Raw genomic sequence first — 24,402 nt, forward strand, 5'->3', positions numbered from 1 at the left:
TGGTGTGCACGGTGTGGGGAGGGAAAGAATCAGGCGGTGGTAAGGTGCACAGCCCCTCAGCGGCCTTGCAGCCCCAGCCTAGCCCCAGCGAACACCTTGCTGCCGTCCTCCTAGTGGGGACACCAAGAGCCCCGGGCCATATGCCCAGAGCGGAGCCCTCACTCTCTCTGCGTGCTTGCCACCAAACTCAGCTCGCCTGAGACCTGGAGCTTGGATCCTGCTTGCTGGACAATTGTGGAAAGCTTGAGCCCAGGGAAGCTGGCAGACTTCCCAGCCACCCGGTAGGTGCAAACACACCTTCTCCAAGGAGTCCTTAAACTTGGGGGAAAGGGGTTCCCTTTCCAATCTCGTCTTTCCTTGTGCACGCTCCCTTTGCCCAAGGGCACTCTTTTGAGCAGGGGTTGGCAAATTATGGCTGCTGGCCAAATCCAGTTCAATTTTAAATGCACTGGGGGCCTCAAAGAAACCCAGGTGGCGTAGTGGTTAAGAGCTAGGGCTGCTAACCAAAAGGTCAGCAGCTTGAATCCACCAGACGCTCCTTGGGAACTCCGTGGGGCAGCTCTAATCTGCCCTAAAAAGGTACTATGAGTCGGAATCGACTCCACAGCAATGGGCTTGGTTTTTTGGCTTTGGGGGACTCAAAAGAAAAGAACTCCTGGTAAATTTTTTAAAAACCTGCTTTGTAAATAAAATTTCATTGGAACATAGCCGTGCCCACTGGTTATGTATCATCTATACAGAGTTGAATAGTTTTGATGTAGACTGTATGGCCTGCAAATCCTAAAACACTATTTTTCTCTTTATAGAAAAAGTTTGCCAACTAATATTTTTAGAGTTCTCTTTACATACTAGCTGAATAATTTTTAACATTAAGCTTTTCCTGTTTAAATTATTGTGTGTTCTCTCTCCAGACTAATAGAACTTCTAACAATACAAAAATACTATGCACAGGTTATTTGTTACAACTCTACTTGTAACTGAAAAAAATATATATAAACAACATAAATGCCCTTACATAGAGATTGGTTTAATATATAGACACACAATAGAATGCTCTGCGGCTACGAAAACTTAATAGGTGAGCTCTGTGAATTGATATGGAGTGATTTTCAGGACAGATTATTAAGTAGGAAGAAAAGTACAAAAGAGTATATATAAAGTATGCCATAGGAGTAAAAACGTTTATTTCTTCATAAAGAAACGTAGGGAGAATAAACCAAAAATTAACATCACTGCTTATCTACAGATGGTAACTAGGAACAGAATGGCAGGAATACTGAAAGAATCAACACTTCTCTAACTGTACCTTTATGTATAGCTTTGATTTTAGAGCCTTGTTAATATTTTCAAAAAAAAAAAAAGATAATTATTTCCTGAGTTTGTCCATTGGAAGGATCTAGAGGCAATAATTGTCCAATAGTGATGAGCAACCTAGAGCCAGGGTCTTGGTTTCTAAATGCCATTCACCCTAAAAGGAACCTGGGCTCTTTGGGAAAATGGCTAACCCTGGGGCTAGAGCAGTGAAAGTACAAAATGAGCCTGGAACGTCTAGTGCTGGAAAATAAGGAAGTGCTCAAAAAATAGTGGGAATGGGTCAGAAAGACACGGAACTGGCCTGAAGGTCCTTCTATGGGTCTGGGTCAATACGGGCATCAAAATGAGTAATGATGTTAACAGATTTTAGCCCACTAAGTAAGCAATTAGTTCACGCATAGTCTCAAAAATAAGACCTAAAACTCTAAATCTTCTAAAAAAGACAAGAAAATCTTTGTGATCTTGGAAGAGACAAAGATTTTTCAGATAGGATAAAAAGAACATGAATAATAAAAGAAAAGGTGATGAATTGGATGTCATCAAAATTTAAAACTTTTGTCCTTTGAAAGACACTGTTAAGACAACGAGAAGGCATACTGCAGACTGGGAGAAAATATTTGCAAAACGTATCTAATTAAGGTATTGTATACATAAAGATCTTTACAACTCAATAATATGACAAAGAACTCAATTAAATATGGGCCAAAAATTTTGACATACGCTTCACCAAAGAAGACATACAAATGGCAAATAAGCAATAAAAAGATGCTCTATATGATAAATCATTAGGAAAATGCAAATTAAAAGCATAATCAAATACCACTACCTATCCACCCCAAACCCAACCCCAAACCCACTGCCGCTGAGTCGATTCCGACTCATAGCAACCCTCCAGGACAGAGCAACCTATCCAGTAATGGCTAAATTAAAAAAGATTGACAATACCAAATATTGTCAAGGCTGTAGAGGAGTTGGAGCCGTCACACATTGCTGTCGGAAATGTAAAATGATACAACCACTTTGGAAAACAGTTTGGCAGATTTTTATAAAGTTAAATATACACTTATGCCATGACCCTGAAATTCCACTCCTGGATATTTACTTGAGAGAAATGAAAGAATATGTCCAGACAAAGACTTATATATAAATGTTTACATCAGCTTTATTCATGAGAACACCGAACTGGAAACAACCCGGAAGTTCATTAACAGGTGAATGGATAAACAAATTGTGCTATATATCCACAATGGAATCCTAATCAGCAACAAGAAGGAAAGAATTACGGATACACACAGAAACATGGACAAATCCCCATCAATAACATGCTGAACAAAAGATGCCAGACACAAAGGAGCACCTACTGTGTGATTCTACTGATAAGAAATTCTAGAAAAGACAGATCTCGTTTAAAGAGACAGAAAGCAGATTACTGTTCGCCTGGGGTCCAGGGTTGTGGATAACAAACTAGGATGGAAACACAAGGAAACTTGTAGAGTAAAAGAGACTAAAGAGCCATGATAACTCAATGCTACCAAATGACAAATGTGATCCTGGGTTGGGAACGAAAAATGCTTTAAAGGATGTTATTGGGACAATTGGCAAATTTGAATATAGATTGTGCATTAGGTAATAGTATTGTACCAATGTTAAAAAAAAGAGAAAACAATTGCCATGAAGTCAATTCCAACTCATGGGACCCCATGTGTGTCAGAGAAGAACTGTGCCCCCTAGGGTTTTCAACGGCTGATTTTGCAGAAGTAGACTGCCAAGCCTGTCCTCTGCGGCACCTCTGGGTGGACTTGAAACCTCTATCCTCAGTTAGCAGATGACTGTGTTAACCGTTTGCACCACCCAGGGACTCCATCTGTATCGGTGTTAAATTTCCTGAGTGTAATCATTTTACTGCAATTATGTAAGAAAATGTCACTGCAATTATGCAGATACATACTAAAATATTTAGGGGTAAAGACTCAGGATGTCTGCAACTTACTCTCAGATGTTTCCACCAAAATTCCTACTGTTCCTGCTGCTACCACTAACAATAAGGAGATGATACATAACACGTGGCAAAATGTTATTTGGTCAGGCTAGGTGAAGGATAGGCAGAGTTTACTGTACTGTTTTTGTGACTTTTCTGTAAGTTTGAAAATTAAAAAAAATAAAAAGTTAAAAAAAATCAACAACAAAAGAATGCATTTGATTATTAGACAAGGAGGTTCCAAGAAACCAGCTAAAAGCATACTGGGGTGAATCTCAAACACAAGATTTAGCAAGATGACGTTACACAGCGTTCATACCTCTCCAGGTGACCGCTGAGAACAGGAGTCGGCAGATGTTTCCTGTAAAGGGGCCAGATAGTAAATATTTTTGGCTTTGTGGGTCTTAAAGTCTCTGTGGCAATTCCCACAAAAGAAGCCATGGGCAGTATGTCCATCCGTGAAGGGGCATGGGCGTGTCCCGATAAAGCTTGAGCTGCAAAGACCAGCAGTGGGACCTTGCTTGCCAGCTGCTGCTTTAGGACGTTGCTTCCCCGGCTTAGGTCCCAGGCCTGTGGAGACGGTCCTCAGTCATCTTAGATCTTGTAATGTCCACACCCCTTGTTTATTACCAGAAACCCGTTGCCATTGAATCGATTCTGACTCATGGCGACGTCATGTATGTCAGAGTAGAGCTGTGCTCCCTAGGGTTTTCAGTGTCTGATTTTTTGGAAGTAGATCACCTTTTTTTTTAGATCACCAGGCCTTTCTTCCAAAGTGCCTCTGGGTGAACCCGAACCTCCATCCATCCTTTTGGTTGACAGCCAATGGCATTAGCTGTTTGCACCGCCCAGGGATTCCTGCTGCTAATTTGCTACGGGCTTATCCATTCCCTTGCTTTCATCCTCTGAGATAGGTGGGTGCTCTCCAAAAGTTACCTGATTTAAAACAAACAAACAAAGCAAACCCATTGCCATCGAGTTGATTCCAACTCATAATCACCGTATAGGACAGAGTAGAACTGCCCCATAGGGTTTCCAAGGAGCAGCTGGTGGATTCGAACTGCCGACTTCTTGGTTAGCAGCCGAAAAATCCTGTCAAGTAGGTGTTATTTCCTCTGTTTGTACGAATGAGACAACTGAAGCTCAAAGAGGTCAAGAGACTTGCCCGAGGTCATTGTTAGTAAATTATAAAGGAGCGATTTAAACCCAGGACTCCAAGTCCAGTGCCCCTTTCACCTCAGTTCAGGCCTCAGGAGCCCAGCATTGTGACACCAGCAGACACTGCAAAATTGGGAAGCAAAACGTAGCACCTCTGAGAAGTTAGAAGGGAGAGCCTTAGAACACAGACAAGGAAATTCAGCATTAGAAAACATAACTTAATAATGCGAGAATAAATCAACATCCAAAGATTTAAGGTTCATATCACTACTTCCTTAAATGACCCAGGAGCCCCGGTGGCAAAGTGCTTAGGAGCTTAGCTGCTAACCAAAATGTCAGCAGTTCAAATCCACCAGTCGCTCCTGGGAAGCCCTATGAGGCAGTTCTACTCCGTCCTGTGGGGTTGATAGGAGTTGGAATCAACTCAATGGTAACGATTTGGCTTTTTTGGTTTGGTGGTGCAGTAGTTAAAACACCCCCTACTAACCAAAAGGTTGGTAGTTTGAACCCAGAGTGGCTCCATAGGAGACAGATGTGGCATCCTGCTTCCATAAACATTTATAGCCTTGGAAACCCTATGGAGCAGTTTTACTCTGTCCTGTAGGGTCGCTATAAGTCGTAATCGACTTGAGGGCGCTGGGTTTTTTTTTTTTTTTTTTTTTTTTTTATGGGTTTGTGGCGGGGAGGGGGAATGTTTTTGTTTCCTGTTGACTCTGTTTGTCTCTTCCCATGAAAGCACTTTCCATTCTCAGCATCTGAGCAGGAGGCTAGGAGCAATATTTGTTGAGACATGACTTTTATTGGCACTTAGCAAGTTCTTTACATGTGAAGAGCCGCTGGAAGAGGCTGGGCCCAGACTACCTCTTGTCCAATCCTAGTTACACAGCTGACCTTGTGTTCTGAGAAGGTTCCTGGGAAAGTTCCTTAAACCCCCTGGGCTCCGTTTCTCATCGTAAATGGGGGTATTGATGACACCCTCCCGGGTGGTCCTGGTTGGCTTCCCTTGCAGCAAAACCTGAGACAGGGCTTGGGGGCGTGTGATTCCTTGAGGGCATACTCTCAGAGGGGAGGCAGAGAGGAAAGCCCGGATAGGGCCAGGCAAGGGGATGGTTTCAGCTGGAATCCAGCTGAGCCTGATTCCACAGGGAGCTCCTGAATTGCACCATGAAGTTTGTCCCGCCTGGAGGCAAAGGGCTGGCTTTTTATATCCCTGTGTCCCTTAGTCAAGCAGCCCTGGCGCTACAGTGGTTAAGCACTCGGCTGCTGACTGAAGGGTCAGCAGTTCGAACCCACCAGCCGTTCTGTGGAAGCCTGTGTCCGAGAAGATTACAGCCTTGAAAACCGGTGGGTCAGTTCCACCCTGTCTGTAGGATTGTTGAGTCAAAATTGACTCTATGGCAATAGGTTTTGTTTGGTTTGTCCCTTAGTCATTGACTACCAGCTGCCCCCAGGGTCAATGTCAGGTGTAATCTCCCCGGTCAGCTCCTATAAGACCAAGGGCAATTCTCTGGAGAAGAGGGAGCTGTAAACCTTTAGCAAACAACACTCACAGCAGCAGAGCGATGGGTGCACCCGCCTGGCAAAAGGGTTGGGGGGCACCAGCTGCACCCATTACAGTGCATCCGTTACAAAACCAAGGTCACTCTGAAGGGTAAGCATGGGATTACCCATAAAGCACTTAAAATAATACAAACAGGCAGCATTCGCTGAATGCTTCAGCCGAGCATTGTTCTACGTGCTTTGCCCTTAGGAAGCTGCATGATGTGAAATAACCCCTCAAATATCAGCTAATTTATTACCCCACTCGATAGCAGACTCCCTAAGACATATTAGGTGCCTAGTAAATGAGGGATAAGTTGAAAGTGCACTCGTGTTGCAGTTGGTCCAGCTGCCACTGTGTGCCCACAGGACAACTCAGACATGTCATGTCATGTTAGGGGGACAGGTGGTGGCGGACGCTTTCCTAGAGACTTAGAAGAGGAGTCGAGGGACTTTAGTGGAGAGAAGTCAGAGGGGCAAAAAGACCACGAACACAAGTTTAGTCTAATGCTAATACATGTGGCTTTGAGACGAAGGTATTTTGGGGCCTCTGCTGGATTCTTAGGGAAGGGAACTGACTGTGAAGAACAAAAAGAGCTATTTAAAAAAAAAAAAAAAAAAAACATGTCTGGAAGATCAGGCAGCCTTGCTTGGGGATGTGAGTGATGCAAAGGGTGGGGAGACAGGTGGCCTCCTTTTCATCGGGGAGCCCAGCCACGTGTCTCCAGACTGGCATGTTATCAGGGTCAGTGGCATTGCGTGCTTGTCCCTGCTGGACAGCCTCAGTGCCGCGTGGTTTGGGCAGATATGGGCTGGAGACAGTGTTGCGGGCTTCGATAGCAAGGGAAGCAGCGGTGCCTTGGCAGTGGCGGTGGACATTCAAGCCGAATGCTACACACATGCCCATGGAAAGATGGGCCAGGTGAGGGAGAAAGTGGGCATTCCCCAAGACAGCTGGAGAAGTGGCTTCCCAGGTTCATGGAGGATGCAGTCTGAGGACCTCCAGACATAAAGTATTCATCCATCCAGTATTCAATGGACACCTTCTACTTAGGTTGTCAACAAAATGGACAAAGTCCCTGACATGGCTCTCACATTCCAGTGGGAGAGAATGACAAAAAACAATTTAACTGTTGTATATTTCAAATGATTCTGAGTGTTATGAGAAAATAAAAACAGATGTGTACGTATGTACTACTTTAGATATTAGAGGAAGGACATGACAATTCCCCAACTGTGGATCAGAATAGAATTACATTCTTATAATCCTAGCTTTTACACCTAGGCTGTTGTACCTGGGAGATCTTCAAGGACATCTGCACTGTGGCCACAACTCTCTTAGCCTTGACTGTGAAGGATGACAAGTCCTCAATGGAGAAAGCGGAGTAGGATGAGACTCAGCAGGTCTGGATGGGGGACTCATCCTGTTGTCACCAAGGATGGAGACAGAAGCTACCATTGCAATGTCTAAAGGGACATTTGAAATCTTGCCCCCGTCCAGGTTGTCCCTGTCCGAAGGTCCACCCAGGTTGATGACGCCAGGAATCTCTTGTCACAAGTGCTCTCAGTGACAAGTGCATGGAAGACATTGGTTCTAGATGAGAGTCTGTCCTGGAAGAAGAACCATGCCAATGGCAGGCACCTGCAGAAAAGTCCAGTAACCTGGATCAGACAAGGAGTAGGAAGGCTGTCAATGACACATTCATTCAATCATTCCTTTAGTAAATATTAAGATCCTACTATGTAACAGGCTTGGTGCTGTGTGTTGGGAATACAGTGATTACCTCTCAGAAACCCTTTCCTTATGGCACTTATATATCAATAGGTCTTATCCAAGAGAGTTGTGGGTTCCAGTACTAGCTGAGAACTATAGAACAAACCAGGAACCAGGTCTGGTTTTAGAGCCTAGTCACATATCCTGGATGGTGTCTGCAGTTTTATGGGCCCACAGGTATATACTGAGAACTCTGTCCAGGTAAAGGAATTGAGGCAGGAGGTGAATTCCAGAACCCTCCCTGTTGATGGTAATAGAGTCCTAGCACACAATTAAAATTGGTCTTCATGCACTCAGAGTAAGAATGAGATGTTAGTTTGCAAGCTATCCGTGGATGAAAAGTTTGGGGCCAGCCAGTGTTCATTAAGAGTTTCTTACTGTTAGTGGGACTCCCTAACCATTAGCCATTAGCCAATGGAAAGGAACCACAGACACCCCAGCATCCTCTGCTGTGACTTCTCACCTTACTTTCACTACCACCAACCCCCAATCCATCACAGGAATTTCCCTTAGACTTGATGACTGAGTTCTGCGTCTTCAGTTTTGACCCCTGGCTCCTGTTGGATTTAACCCATACTCATTTTCTGACTCTTCAGGCTTTTGACCATTTGGGGTAAAACTCCCACCCTGAATGTTCTTGGTTTCAGGCCTTCATGTCTACCCACCTGCCCTGGATCCCTCAACCACCTTTAAGAGAGGTCCGATCGTTTTGCCATGAACCCACAGCTCCAGGGGCAAGCCTGTTGCTACGGCAACCTGGATGATCTAGCGGCCACGTGGCTGTCACTTTGCTTTGGGACTCTGAGGGCGCAGGGAAGGGAACACCAGCCTCCTTAAAAAAAAAAAAAAAAAAAGCCTCCTTAGGGAGATAAAAACCCCTGTGGGCCAATTACCAGAGGGGAGGGCAAAATGCCTGCCTCCCCCGCCTAGCAGGCCCTGTGGCCCACAGTCCCTCCCCTTCGCTGGGATGCTTCTCCTTCTGCCCCTTGGGAGAGCCAGAATGGATCTGGAGAAAATTGCCAGGTTTCATTATGCAGCTTTGAACCTGCATGCTGGTTCTCTAGAGAGGCGGAAAGGATGGCACTTCTCTTTTCTTGCCTAACTGAAGATGTGGAAAGATGATGGCTTCTCTCCTGCAACCTGGCAATCCTTCTGGAAAGATGACACAGATTCCTTCCCTCAAAAAGACTTGGAGACCCACTCCATCAGGCCTCTCTTTTCTGTTTGTTCCATCAAGGTTCAAAGAGCAACCTCTACCCCACACCCATGCAGTCGTTTGCTCCTCTTCCACGCTATCATTCTCATGAGGATTTCTTCGTACATCTTTCTGTCCCAGCCTTCACCCAGCCATGCAATGAAATCACTTTTATGGGGCCTTCTAGCTGTGGCCTTGTAAATTCCACAAAATGGTTGGCTGGGACTATGCAAATTGGGTGACTTATGGTCTATTGAGGGGATTGGTCAGTTAGTGGTCCTGCTAGGGTCAGAGAGCCCCACAGGCCTGGGTGGCATGGGGGGAGCTGGTAACAGAGGCCAGTGAGGCCCAGCGACAAAGCAGAGGCCTGGGGAGCCATGCAGAACCCCCAGGCTGCATGGTGGTAGCCCAAGGCTGCAGCGACATGGACACAGCATCTGGAATCTGACCACAGTGTGCTTGTCCAGAGACACAGAAGGAACATGGGTGATTGGGGAAGGGGAAGCATTTCCCCTTTGGGGAATCTATTATTGTTTACTGTTTGCTTTCTATAAATAATAGAATATTGCATAAGTAGTTGCCAACACTGTGTAAGTATCTCCTGTGTCTGGCTCTATCATGGATGAAGGTAGCACCCATGGAATGGTTGATGCCAGTGGGTGTGAATACCTCATTCCTAGCCGTGTATGTCCACCTGGAAGTTTGAGACACAGCCTGTCTGCATGTGCAGTGCAAAGAGACAGACAGGCAATGCATAACACCCCTTCTCTCCTCATTATCTTCCACTCTGGCCTCTTACATTCTTGCTCCATTACTAGCAAATTGCCTTATCTGCTCCGTGTCTTCTCTGGCACTTCCCTCCCTCCAGCTTCCCACCTGGCTGAAGTTGGCCTCTTCCCTGAGAGCACTGCTTCCCCTGCAGTCTGCTTGTGTAGTGACGGTTTTCTCAAACCCCTTGTATTTCAAGACAACGCGGTGGATTGACGTCTCTATGGGGGATAAGTTTAATTACAAATAATATAAAAGTCAACAAACCCTGGCTTAAGTAGGGTTCGTTTTCCTCATATAATAAAAAATCTGGACATAGATAACTGTTTATTGATTCAGTGTGGCCAGCCAAAATCAGGACTCACTTCTCAATGATTATCTTTGCCTTTACCTCCTGTTTATAATTTCTTGGGCACAGTATAGATGCTGCAGCCCAGCCATTATTTCTGAGTTCCAGGCAGGAAGAAGAAAGAAGATGCTATGGAATTAAGTCTGCATCAGGAAAGCAAAAACATTCTCAGAATTACTAGTGAAATTAAGCATCTATCTCATTGGCTTCGAGTGTGTCACATGGCCATCTCTAGCCATTAAAGAATCCTGGAAGTTAAGGATATTTAGTCAACGTGTTGCTCCCCTGAACTAAATCAGAATTTTGTTAGTAAGAAATAAGACAAGGAAAGCTATCAGGCAGAGAACAAGCAATGTCTTCCACAGTGTCCCCTTCCTCCCCAACCATTATACCTTCACTTTTTTGTTAAAATACCGGCTCCTTTTCACTCATGTCATTTAGCTATTCTGTCCCCCTCCCCCTTGTTGCTGCTGTCATCTTATGGGGGTCTTCTCATTCATTAAGTATGTTGGTGATTGGCCTTAAGCTCGCTATTCCACCGGGCAAGCCAGTTGGTTTCCCCTTACATCCATACTTGTATCACTTTGGGGAGCTACAATGTCCAACTGAATGGCTTGTCCAAACACAACCATTCAGATGCTCAACTTCCTTTCATCTTTTTTTTAAACTAAGTATTTTATTGTTTTTGGTGAAAGGCTACACAGGAAATTAGGTTCTTGTTTAGCAATTTCTATACATATTGTTCAGTGACATTGGTTACCTTCTTCACAATATATCAACATTCTTGTTATTTCCATTTTGGTTGTTCTATTTCCATTAATTTAGCTTCCCTGTCCCTCTTAGCCTTCTCATCTTTGATCTGGGGTAAATGTTAACCATTTGGTTTTATCTAGACGAGTATTTTGAAGAGCACTATATACTCATGGGTGTTATTATTTATTTTACAGGCCAATCTGTCACTTGGCTGAAAGGTGACCTTTGGGAGTGGCTTAAGTTTCAAGTTTAAAGAATACCTCGGGGCAATAGTCTCAGGAGTTCTTTTAGTCTCTACCAGACTTTTTTTTTTTTTTTTCTTCAGATATTCGAGTTTTGTTTTACATTTTTCTCCCCTTCTATCCAGGACCATCTATTGAGTTCCTGGTTGGAACGATCAGTAGTGGTAACTGGGTACCATCTAGCTCTTCTGGTCTCCAGGTAGATGATGTCTTCCTTTGTGTAGACTATTGGTTTTGTAGACTAGTTCCTTCTTTGAGTCTTGGTTTCCTTCTTTCTCTTTAGCTGCAGATGAGTAGAGACCAATAGTTGTAACTTAGATGACCACTTACAAGCTTTCAAGACCCCAGATGCTACTCATCAACCCAGGATGTAGAACATTGTCTTTACAGACTATATTATGCCAGTTGACTGAGTTGCCCCACGAGACTATGGTCCTAAGCCCTCAAAGCCAGCAGAGCAATCCCGTGAGGTGTTTAGTTGTGTCTACCAAGTATCCATTATTTTGCCCCATGTGGTTTATTTTATACTTGAAAATGTATGTAGCACACATAAACATGTATCTACATATGCCTACAGTTATTCATGTATGCCTTTCTGTACATATTTCATACTTATATATCTATGTAACCAAACATAGTTCTGTAGTTGTTGTTACTCTTTTTGCAAAATTGTATATCCCTCAATGATTTTTTTTTCACAAATTTCCAGATAAACTATTCATTGACATTAGTTACTTTGCTCAGAGTCTGTCAGCACTCTCTTCAATTGTGTCTACACCCTCCTATTCGTGCTCAAACACATCTTTACTTTGGTTGTGCTGTGCTCACTACTTCCACACTCGCAGCCACATTTCCCATGACCAAAAGTAACAAGTCTCTAAGTTCTAAAGCGTACTTACTCTTGCCCCAGGTCATGGATTGAATTGTGTCCCCCCAAAATAGCTGCTAACTTAGCTGGGCTATGAGTCTCAGTATTGTGTGATTGTCCACAATTTTATGTGATTTTCTTATATGTTGTAAATCCTATCACTGTGATGTAATAAGATGATTAAAAAAAAAGATGATTAGCGGCAGTTATATTGATGAAGTCAACAAGATTAGGTAGTGTCTTAAGCCAATCTCTTTTGAGATGTAAAAAATAGAAGCGAGCAAAGAGACAAGGGGACCTCATACCACCAAGAAAGCGGTGCCAGAAGCAGAACAAGTCCTTTGGACCTGAGGTTCCTGCACTGAGATGCTCTCAGACCAAGGAAAGACTGATGACAGGGACCTTCCTCTAGAGCCGACAGAGCGAGAAAGCCTTGCCCTGGAGCTGACGCCCTGAATTTGGACTTGAAGCCTACTAGACAGTGAGAGAATAATTCTATCTTTGTTAAAGCCACCCTCTTGTGGTATTTCTGTTATAGCAGCCCTAGATGACTAAGACACCCCACTTCTCCCTGGTAACCACCAATGAATAATGGTCCATTGTCTTCTTATAAAAGAGAGACCATACAATATTTGTCCTTATATGCTTGACTTATTTTACTTAGCGTTATGCCCTCCAGGTCCATCCATGTTATAATATGTTTCGGGGACTAATCATTGTTCTTTATGGTTGCATAGTATTCCATCGTGTGTATGTACCACAATTTGCTTATCCATTCATCCGTTGGTGGGCACTTTGGTTGTTTCCGTAGTTTTGCTGTTGTGAATAAAGCCACCATGATAGGCTTCCTTTCATTTTCAGTTATTTTCGCATAGAAACTCTCTGGACATCGTTATCACCTGTATTGCTGTTGTTGTGTGCCATCGATCCTGACTCATACCGACCCTATAGGACAGAGTAGAACAGCCCCATAGGGTTTCCTGGGCTGTAATCTTTACAGGAGCAGATCTCCAGATCTTTCCTTGGAGCTGCTGGTGGGTTTGAACTGCTGACCTTTCGGTTAGCAGCCAAGTGCTTAACCGTTGCACCACCAAGGCTCCTTCCTGTATTGCTACTTCTCCAAAATTACTAATTCAAGCATTCATCTGCCTGACCGCAATCTCCTCTTCTTCCAGCTTGCTCCTTCAACTATTCTCACACCAACTCTTCTTCAGCATCGTTGGGAATGCCTGTCCTCCACTACCTCCCAGTCCATCCACCCTCCCCTGTTTTACTTTCCTTATCACCCAGCATGGATTTCATGGGCTACATCTCTATACGCCCTTCTAAGCCCTGCATTTCTCTACTCCCACCTCTACTCCCCTAGACCCCTTTTGTCCCTCTGTTGCCTTCATTTCATTGGTCTAAGCTCTGTACCTTAGATGCTTGCATTCAAGCAACTGAACATTACCCAATGGGGCAGAATGACTTCACTATAAGTTCAAGTTCATAAACCTCAACCAGGCCCCCATACTGCAGAGAAAACAGCACAGTTCTCTGTCTCATTTTCCCATATTTCACAGTGACTGTCTCAAACCATTTCTCCATTCCTCAAATCTCCAGCCTCCCATCTGCTCCTCCCTGAGCCTTTCACTGTAGAGAGAGAAAACAGGAGCTCTCACATGGGAACTCTCTCAACCTACTAAGTATGTCACACCTGTCCTGTGGCTCCTTCTCTCCTGTTCTAACAGCAGAGCAGCCCCCTCTCCCCTCTAACAGGGATTCCCTCTCACCTTCTCAGAACGTTACACTATCTATTGTTTCTTCTCTCCCTCTTGCATATTCGGCCTTTCCTCTCACCTGTATCTTTCTCACTTCCCTGCGGATCTCTCAGCTAAAACCAAAATGACGATCATCACCATCCGCTGAAGCTGCTGCTGCATCTCCCTTCTCACCTTCATCGTGAGTAAACTCCTACGGGGAACTGTCTGTGCTTGCTGTCTGCATTTCCGTATTGCCATCCTCCATCCTTACCATTCTGGCTTCCAGCCATGCCACAATATATCGGTTTTTGCTGGTATCACATATAGCCCTCATGCTAACACCAATAGACGTCCTTCAGTATTTATCTTACTTGGACATACTCTACTTTTTTGACACTGTCTTTCCCTGACTTACTTAATTCAACTTCACCCCGCCTTTCCTCCTGCCTCTTTGACTGTTCTCATCTATCTCCTTTGCAAACTCATCAGGCTCCACTTGGCCAGTAAAGTATGGAGATCTTCAGGGCTTGTTTCAAAGATCTCTCCTCCTTCATGTCCTACTTTTCCCCTAAATACACATGAATACCAAGTTTATGTCTTTAATTTGGACTTCACTGAGATACTGACCTATAATGTTCAATTTCAACTTAATATTTTTGTCACCAAAAGTCACCTATATTAATTGCTTGAGCCGTAGTCAAGAGCTCAGCTGCTAACCAAGAGGCCGGCAGTTCAAATCCACCAGCCACTCCTTGAAAGCCCTACTGGGCACTTCTACTCTGTCCTATAGGGTCACTATGAGTCAAAAACGACTCAATGGCAAGGGGTTTGGTTTATATTGATTGCCAATCTTGTGTAACAAATTACTTCAAACCTTTGCCCTCAAAGCTGAATGTTTCATCTTCAGTATTTCCACTCCCCTTCAGCTACCCTTTCCCATAGAAACTCGTATTTTCTGTGGGTCAGGAATCCAGGCGTGGCATAACTGGATTCTCTGGCTCAGAGTCTCTCGCGGGGCTGCAATCAAGGTATTGGCTGGTGCTGTAGTCATCTCAAGACAGATGAGGATGGGAGGAGAGGTGGGTCTGCCTCAAAGCACATCCCGTGGCTGTTGGTGGATCTCAGGTGCTCACTGGTTTTTGCTCAGAGGCAACGGTTTCTTACCATGTAGGCGTCTCCATAGGGTTACTTACAATATGACAGCTTTGCTTCCCCCAGAGTGAGGGTTCTGAAAGAGAGAAAGACAGAGGGAGAAAAGGGTGGAAGTCACAGTCTCTTTATAACCTAATCTCAGAAGTAATATCCCATGACTTTTGTTGTATTCTATCCATTAGAAACAAAACAGTAGGTTCAGTCACGCACAAGGGAAAGAGGTTATACAAGGATGTGAAGACCAAGAGGCAGGGATGATTGGGAGTGGGTTTAGAGGCTGCCTACCACATCACCTCATGTCTCCTTGTCCCCTACCCACTCACTGCTCCCAGCATTGGAAACATGGCTCTCCTCCTGATTTCCCTGTATCAGTGACTGACACTCCCATTGATCCTATTTTGCAACCCAGAAATCTAGGGGTCCCTCTGGACTATCTCTTCAAACAAGCCCCCATATGTGATCATCGCTAAATTCTGTTAGTTTATTTTTCGAATATCATTCAAATCTGTCCACATGTCTCCACCTGACTATTGTCAGCCCAAGAGAAGCAACATCACTTCTTGCTTGGACTGGTAATTACCTACTACCTGGTCCTTCCTCATCTATGTTGACCACTTCCCCTCCAGCCTATGTTCCATGTTGCAGACAAGGCAACCTCTTTATCATAGCTATCTGATTGTGGTACCCTTCTGCTTAAAACCATTAAATGACTTCTCAACTTCTGTTGGATAGAAACAAAACTCCTTAATAACCTATGATGTTCTACACAGTCTAGCCCTTACCCACCCACCTTGCCTCACCTCTTACGGAGCTCCCCTTCACTCTCCTTTCTCTAGCCTTCACCCAGTCCTACTAGCCACAGGTTCTTTGCATATGCTCTTCCTGCCCAGAATATTTTTCCCTCCCCTTTTTGCCTAATAAATTCCTATGCATTTTTTTAGATCTTAGGTCAAGCATTGCTTCCATGGGAAATCCCTCTTCTAGGGCATAATAGGAAACCCTGGTGGCGTAGTGGTTAAGGGCCACTGCTCCTAACCAAGAGGTTGGCAGTTCAAATCCACCAGCCACTCCTTGGAAACCCTATGGGGCAGGTCTGCTCTGTCCTATACAGTCACTACGAGTCGGAATCAACTTGATGGCAATGGGTCTTTTTTGGGTTAGGGCATCATAGACCCATGTCCTTCTCCTTTGAAGCTCTTGTCGCAGTTGCAGTTTACATTAGTTTGTGTGATTGATTGTCTATTCTAATATTCTGTAAGTGCCATCAACTCAGAGTCATATCACCATTGTATCCCCAGCACTTGAAGCACCTGGTACATAATTATAGTGACTCATAGCAACCCTATAGGACAGAGTAGAACTACCCCATAGGGTTTCCAAGGAGTGACTGGTGGATTCAAACAGCTGACTGCTTGGTTAGCAGCTGAACTTTTAACCACTGCACCCTAAGGGCTCCAAAACCAAACCCATTGCTGAAAAGTTGATTCTGACTCATAGCTACCCCGTAGAGTAGAACTGCCCCTAGCGTTTCCAAAGAGGAGCTAGTAGGCTCAAACTGCTCACATTTTGCTTAACAGTCAAGCACTTAACCACTGCGCCATCAGACTCAGAGTTGACTTGACAGCGATGGGATTTTGGAGCCCTGGAGGCACAGTGGTAAAGAGTTTGGCTGCTAACCAAAAAAGGTCTGCAGTTTGAATCCACCAGGCTCTTCTTGGAAACCCTATGGGGCAGTTCTTCTCTGTCCTATTATGTCGCTATGAGTTGAAAACGACTCGACAGCAACGGGTTTGGTTCTGGTTTTGGTTTTTGGTGCATAATAGTTGCTCAAATAATATATATTAAGCATATGAAGGGAATTTCTTGACTACAACTCTGCCCAAATAAATGAAACCAAAGGTCTACTGGCTTGACCTTGTGGGACCACTGGCCAATAGGTGATCAGGTTCTACATGGTTGCCCAGGAGACAGTGGAATGCTCTTTGCTTCAGACACAGATGCAAGAAGGTCTCACTGCTTATTTAAGGGATGAACTGGGTCCAAGCACTGGTCTTGGCAGTCAAGCCTACTTCATTTTCTTTTGTACCGAGTCATAGTCAAGACATCACAGGATATCAGGCCACAGCTCCTTATTTCCAGCTGTGTGTGGTTTGTCCTGAGTGAGCTGATTGGGGAGGTGGGCGTCTGCCTCCTGCTTTCATTGTCAAGAGGGAGTACTTACAGCCCCACTGTGGCATCTGTAGGTTTTGGGGAGTGCAAACAGTTTGTGCTTGACTGCTAACCTAAGGGTTGTAGGTTCAAACACACCCAGTGACACCACGGAAGAAAGGGCTTGTGATCTGTTTCTGTAAAGATGACTGCCAAGAACACACTGTGGAGCAGTTCTACCCTGCAGCACATGGGGTCATCAGGAGTTGGAATCAACTTGGTGGCAACAGGTTTTTTGGTGCCAGGTGTAACTACTCCCTTGTTCCTGTGCCTGGAAATGCTGTAGCCTGCTGGTCATGGAGGATGCTGCTTTGCCCATCCGTCCTGTTCCCATAGCTCTGCCAGCCATGACAATCTCATTGTGGTACAGATGTGTGAATGGTTTTTACATCCTTCCCACCTACTGGTTTATCCCAAATGAATAAGAACATCCCAATGCCATCTCTGTGGCACCTACAATCACATCCAAGTTGAAGAGGTTGGAAATGACCTCTCAGTCAGATGGTTTAATCAGTTCTCCATTTGGCGCGTACCCCTGCATTGTCCCATTGCTCATGAATGGAGTCCTCTGTGACTGTAAGGAAGAAGAGGTAAAAGCGTCCTTGGAGGATGGCTCAATTGACTTCCCAGACTTAGATCACATCAGCCCCAATCTCTTCAGTACACTAAGAAAAGCCTTGATTGTCAGTGTCATGGATTGAATTGTGTCCCTCCAAAACATCTTTCAACTTGGCTAGGTCATGATTTCCAGTATTATATGATTGTCATCCGATGTGACTTCCCTACGTGTTGTAAATTCTATCACTATGATGTTAATGAGATGGATTAGGGCAGTTATGTTGATGAGATCTACAAGATTAGATAGTGTCTTAAGGCAATTTCTTTTGAGATATAAAAGAGAGAAGTGAGCAGAGAGACATGGGGACTTCATACCACCAAGAAAACAGTGCCAGGAACAAAGTGCGCCCTTTGGACCTGAGGTTCCTGTGCTGAAATGCTCCCAGGCCAAGGGAAGATTGATGACAAGGATCTACCTCCAGATCCAACAGAGAGAAAAAAAAAAGCCTTCCCCTGGAGCTGACGCCTGAATTCGGACTTTTAGCCTACCAGACTGTGAGAGAATAAACTTCTCTTTTTTAAAGCCATCCACTTGTGGTATTTCTGTTATAGCAGCACTAGATGACTAAGACAGTCAGACTGCTGACTTTAAATTTCACATTTAGAGTATCAGGGAGTTAGCAAAGAGTTTTCAGCAAAGAGTGGTGAGGCAAATGAGGGTTTTTGAAAAATTAATCTGGTAGCCTTATGCATTAGGTTTCAGAAGGAGAAGTGACTGGGGCAGGGAAAGAAGTTGGGGTATGGGGATAGTCCAACACAAGGGATTTTGAGGGCCTGGCTGCTGTTGGGGGATTGTTGAGGAGTGGATGAACTGAATAGATTTGGGCAAGAAAGAATCAATAAGACTTTATGTGTGGGTAGAGTTAAAAAATGTTTCCGTATTGAAAAGCTGGGAGATGTCTGCTGTTTGTTCTGGCAGGCATACATGCAAGGACAGCCATAATAAATCCTTATTTCCCACATTTATCGAGACCACATCCGATTCGCATGGGCTGACTACTATCCAACTCCTCCAGGCTCCCTTGCTGGTTTGACACATTTGATTTACTACACCGTCTGTCTAAGACATGTCCTGCTGCTATAACAGAAATACCACAGGTGGATGGCTTTAACACAGAGAAGTTTCTTCTCTCACAGTCTGGTAGGCTAGAAGTCTGAATTCAGGCATCAGCTCCAGGGGAAGGCTTTCTCTCTCTGTCAGCTCTGGAGGAAGTTCTTCATCATCAGTCTTTCCTTGGTCTGGGAGCATCTCAGCACAGGAACCTCAGGTCCAAAGGATGCGCTCTGCTCCCGATGCTGCTTTCTTGGTGGTATGAGGTCCCCATGTCTCTCTGCTTGCTTCTCTCTTTTATATCTCAAAAGAGATTGTCTTAAGACGCTGTCTAATCTTGCAGATCTCATCAATATAACTGCCCTAATCCATCTCATTAACATCATGGTGACAGGATTTACAACACATAGGGAAATCACATCAGGTGATGAAATGGTAGACAAACACACAATACTGGGAATCATGACCTAGCCGAGTTGACAGATATTTTTTCTTGGGGAGGGGGGAGGGACACACAATTCAATCCATGACACTGTCTCTAAGACAAAGTCACATCAATTGTCTGATGTGATTTTTTTCCTCTACATGTTGTAAAGCCTATCCATCTGATGTCATGAAATGGATTAGGGCAGTTATATTGATGAGATCTACAAGATTAGAAAGTGCCTTATGCCAATCTCTTTTGAGATATAAAAGAGAGAAGCGAGCAGCTCCACATACCACAACTGTGGCCAGGAGTGGCCCCTTCTCTCCTGAGCACTAGAATCTCAGCTACCGGCTGCAGTCCTGCTAGCAGGAAACAGGGGCTGCCTGGGATGTGGTGATTAAAGTCAGTTTGGAGCATCTCATGCTGGAAGAGACACAGGCAGTCTTATTTGAGCAGCAAGAAGTGGAGACTGGAGACACTGTGAGCCACCCAGACTGGAGCAGAAGATGAGAGTTGAGATTGGCTGAAGGGTGAGAACAAAGAGGGAGAAGAGCTGAGGACCACATTCAAGTATACCAGAAACAAACAAACAAAAAACTAAACACGTTGCCGTCGAGGTGATTCCGACCCATAGCAACCCCATGGAGCAGAGTAGAGTTGCCCCGCAGGGTTTCCGAGGAGCAGCTGGTGGATTTGAACTGCCTTTTGGTTAGCAGCTTGAGTTCTTAACCACTGAGCCACCAGGGCTCCAGGTATACCAGGGGAGGCATAACGAGAGACTTGAGCCTCTGCCTTCATTAAATCATTTGCAGTCAGCCAGTCCCTGGTTATCCTGTTGGAAGATGTAACAGGAATTTTCCTTTGCTTCTTTCCCATTTTCTTGTCCATGATTTTAGTGGATTAACGGCAACCCTGCCAGAGAGTGAGCAGAAGAATTGAAGGAGGATAAAAATCAAATCGGTAATTTCATTATCTGTTGACAGCGCTAAGAGAAAGCAACGTGGTGAGAATGTGGGCCAATGGTTTAACAATACGAGTAACAAACAGTATTATGGGAAAGATTTGTGTAATTGATCTGGGTGCTATTGTTCCCCAAATGCTACTGAGAGCAAAGGGTTGGCAACATTTATATTTTATTGCTTAGAATTTGAAACTTAGAGTTTTCAAATAATGATACCAAACTGCCTTGATATAACCAACAAATGGGGAAGAAAGAGGTTATTCTTATATAAAATTTGATCCTGTTACATCTGTTCAATTTGTCAAGATGTTTTGTGTCCTGCCCCGATTCTGCCTTCCAATATATTTTCTGTGCCTTCTCCTGTGTTACTGTAGTGGATGTATAAGGAAGAACAGGGGATGTCCCTAGAACTATAAAAAGAAATAATCCTCTGAGAAATGAAGCTGAAATATTATGAAATTAATGAATAGTTGTAAGATTAACTTTCATCAGATGGATCCCATCCTAACAGATGAGTTATAACCCATAACTTACAGATGATGAAGACTGGGTCCTTGACTGGTTAAAAATAAGAAAGCTATAGTATAGTTAATTGCAGTTTAACTGAAAACTAATCTCTCTTTCACTCTCTCTGGCAGGAGTCTGAAGCAGAGGTCTCTGTGTAATAGGGATCGCACCCTTACAAGCTACAGGAGCTGGCAGGGGAGCCAGCCCTCTGAGGGAAGCTGGTCAGCTGGCCTATGATAACATGACCCACTCAAAAGGGCAGGTCGTACTCAGCTCCAACAGATTGATGTCATTTGGGAATGTGGACCCAGGGTGGGCAGAGAGTCCAGAAGTAATTGTGCAAATCCAAAACAAAACATGCTTGTGGACCATCAGTTCGGAACCCTGGTGACGTAAATAAAAGGAATTGGGCAGGAATAACTTGTCCGCTGTCCACCAACGGACCAGTGAAGTGAGATGTGGCATCTACCTCATTCCTGTCACCAGGGAGGTGACTTCCACTGTGAGGAGGTCTGAGTGAACAATCCCTGGAGATTATCCAATTCCCTTTGCTTTGATTGTATGCTCACCAAACAAACTTCTGCTTACTAGTTTGGTTTTACCAAAAAACTTTAGAACTAGCAAGGGAGGGGGTGACCTGAATCAGGAAATATATTTATTTCAGTCCCTGGAAATGGATTTCTGTGTATCAAGAAATTGGCATTATGATTTTCTACCCAGCTTAAGCATCTGAACCATTCCTTTGGTGGTGTTTGGCATTTGTCTGCCTTGTAGAGCTTGGAGAGCTCTGGGTAAGCTGACAAAATAAGATTCTGGGGCTGAAACGCTGAGTATGTGACCTTGATCTATAGTGACCTAAGAATGTGTGTGTGGCCCTTCTCCCTCTTCAGAAATAAACCACTCAGCCTTCTTTTTGTAAATGTGGCAGACGCCATTTTCCTGGTGAATGAGGGCAAATCTTCGGCTTTGTAATTCAAAACTGTCTTATCTCATCCTTTGATTTCAAGTCCCCAGACTTTTCTTTCTGTGTCCTTCTTCCCCCCTCTACCCCTCCCATGCTCCCATTTGTCAAGCTACTAAGTTTTTTTTTAGGGACCTGCTGTCCTTCTGTGTTGTCTTTACTTTTCTTCCTGCCTTTTTGCTTTTTGGTGTTTTTCTTTGGAAACCCACCAGCTTCGTCAGCGATCTTATTAAGTTCCCATATGCTACACGGTCCTTAGGACAGAACCATGCCTTTGGAGCTGGGTTGACCAATATGGTAGCCACCAGCCACACGTGCCCCCACCTGTCGGTCTGTCATACCGTGGTGGTGTGTGTATTGCTGTGATGCTGGAAGCTAGGCCACCTGTACTTCAAATATCAGCAGCGTCACCCATGGTGAACAGGTTTTATCAGAACTTCCAAACACAGACAGACTAGGAAGAAAGGCCTGACAGTCTACTTCTGAAAATTAGCCCATGAAAACCCCATGGATCACACAGAATGTTGTCTGATATAGTGCCAGAAGAAGAACCCCGTAGGTTAGAAGGCACTCAGGATACACGGTGCGTCTAGCAATGGACTTGAGCATACCAACAGTTGTGAAGATGGTGCAAGACTGGGCAAGGTTTTTCTTTTTTCTGCTGTCATGGGGTTGCCATGAGCTGGAGCTAACTTAAAAAACAAAAACAAAAAAACCCATTGGTGTCGAGTTGATTCTGACTCATAGTGACCCTATAGGACAGAGTAGAACTGCCCCACAGGGTTTCCAAGGGGAAGCTGGTGGATTCAACTGCCAACCTTCTGGTTAGCAGCTGAGCTCTTAACCACTGAGCCACCAGGGCTCCTTGGAGCCAACTAGAGGACAACTAAAAACAAGCCACATGTGGCTCTCGAACACTTGAAGTACTGCAAGTGTAAAGTACACACCAGATTGTGAACACTTGCTATGAAAAACAAATATAAAACGTCTCACTAATAATTTCTTTATTCTGATTGCATATTGAAATGGCAGTATTTTGGCCATATTGGGTTAATTAAATGTTTTGTTGAAATTAAGTTCACCAAGTTCACCTATTTCTTTTTAATTTTTTAGTGGGGATATTAGAACATTTTACATTACATATTAGGCTAGCAATATAATGCTATTGGACAAAGCTATTTTAGATTCTTAATATTGGTATTCTTTACATCTTTATAAGTAGCATAGTAACTGCATTAAAAATTGAATTTAGATAGAAATCCCTGAATTAGCCCTTCATTTCTCTTTTATCTGGCCTGATCCACCTTTTCACCTTATTTTCAATTTTCCTTTTCTCTAAGAGGCAAAAGGAAAGGGGGAAATTTTCTTTTTTTGATGTAGAAGCAGGCACGAGACAAATACGTTTAAATGTAACGTGGAAATAAGAAAAACTGAAAGGAAGTGAGACTGCCTGTAGACAATCTGTTAACAAAACACAGTACGTAATATACACACCTGGACAGGCATCGATCCCATGGGAAAACCTAGCAACTTTAATTACTTCACCTACGGGCTCTACGCTGAGAACTGTTTCTTTCCGTTTGAGTGGAAGCGTGCAGCTATGCAGGAGTAAGCTGTCAGAAGTTTTGTTTCTCTTATACCAGACCTGTCTTCTGAGGCTCGTCTTTGCATGATTTATGTAAAGGATAATTAACACACGTACCGCACGGACAGCAAGGATAGCAATAACGAGAGCAGGCTTGGAGTCTGAGGGATCTAGGTTTGATCCTAGCTTTGCTACTTGTTAACTCAATGGTTTTGGGCTGGTTACTTCCCCTCTGAGCCTCATTTGAAAATCTGTAAAATGGGTACAATAGGACTATAACCCCTGACATGTATCTGCCCTGCCTCTACTCCTAGGCATTCTCTGCTCTGCAAATCTGATCGTATCTCTGCCTTTTGCCAAAGGAATTTTCTCCCTTGCCTTAAGCTACATAAGTTAAGCTTTGAGAGGCCCACTGACCCGGGAGCTTGATGTTTATCCTCTGTGTTTATTTGGGTGAACCCAAGGGATTGGTCTCTGATCCAGACTGGAGAACTTTCAAAGTGAAGAACGGTGGCTTGCAGGATGCTTTCACGATGGGCAAGGAGAGAAGGTTGGTCAGGGAATGCCTTGCATTAAAGCATGTGTAGGCAAAGGTTACCTGTCTATTTCCTGCAGATTAAATGTAAAGAGCAAATGAATACCAGCACACGATGGGACCCAACTGTGAGCGTCTCCTTACAGAATGCTGAAAACCGGCCTGTGGAGGGAGATATAGCAACTGGGGAGGGTTTGGTGCTGAGGTGTCTTTGTGGAGCCCTCGGATGTGACTCAAGAAAAGGGGCCAGCTTTTAAACACCTGTCAACATACAAAGCAGCCCTGGAGGGTCAGCTTCATACTTGGAGAATAACGCTTAATCACGGTTTATACTTCATTCTTTAGCTACATTTCGATCCTTTTCCCTTGCCAGTTATAAGAAACTTTCTCAGTTCCCTGAACTCCTCTCTTCTCGCTAGGCTGTGGACCAGCCTGAGACCTCCTCTCTGGGGATCCTCTGGCCTTCCTTGAGTAATTCCTGTTCCACGTAGACTTCTCCCGGCCCAGTGGGTCTTTAGCCAAGGTAGAAACATGATGCTTCTTATAGAACAGTAGCAAATGGGACTCCCTTTTATTCAGCAAGGTTTTGTGCCTATCTGCTGGACTAACCAGCACCATGATGGGAAAATCAAGCACAGCATAGAACACGGTGGTCTTCATGTTAAGTCCACCATGTTAAGCTGGCCTAAATTAGCTTAAAGACTAATTATGGACTGA

The 24,402-nt window shown here is 44.2% G+C and overlaps 1 long non-coding RNA gene across 1 annotated transcript; it reads left to right on the plus strand.

Annotated features, from left to right (window-relative positions):
• Positions 1 to 24,197, plus strand: LOC111752302 (uncharacterized). The gene is made up of 3 exons (XR_002787261.2): positions 1 to 281; positions 20,033 to 20,096; positions 20,736 to 24,197. It is a non-coding gene; the product is annotated as an uncharacterized LOC111752302 (long non-coding RNA).
• The last annotated feature ends 205 nt before the right edge of the window (positions 24,198 to 24,402 follow it).

This window comes from Loxodonta africana, chromosome 23 (genome assembly GCF_030014295.1).
Source record: "Loxodonta africana isolate mLoxAfr1 chromosome 23, mLoxAfr1.hap2, whole genome shotgun sequence".
Lineage (NCBI taxonomy): Eukaryota > Metazoa > Chordata > Mammalia > Proboscidea > Elephantidae > Loxodonta > Loxodonta africana.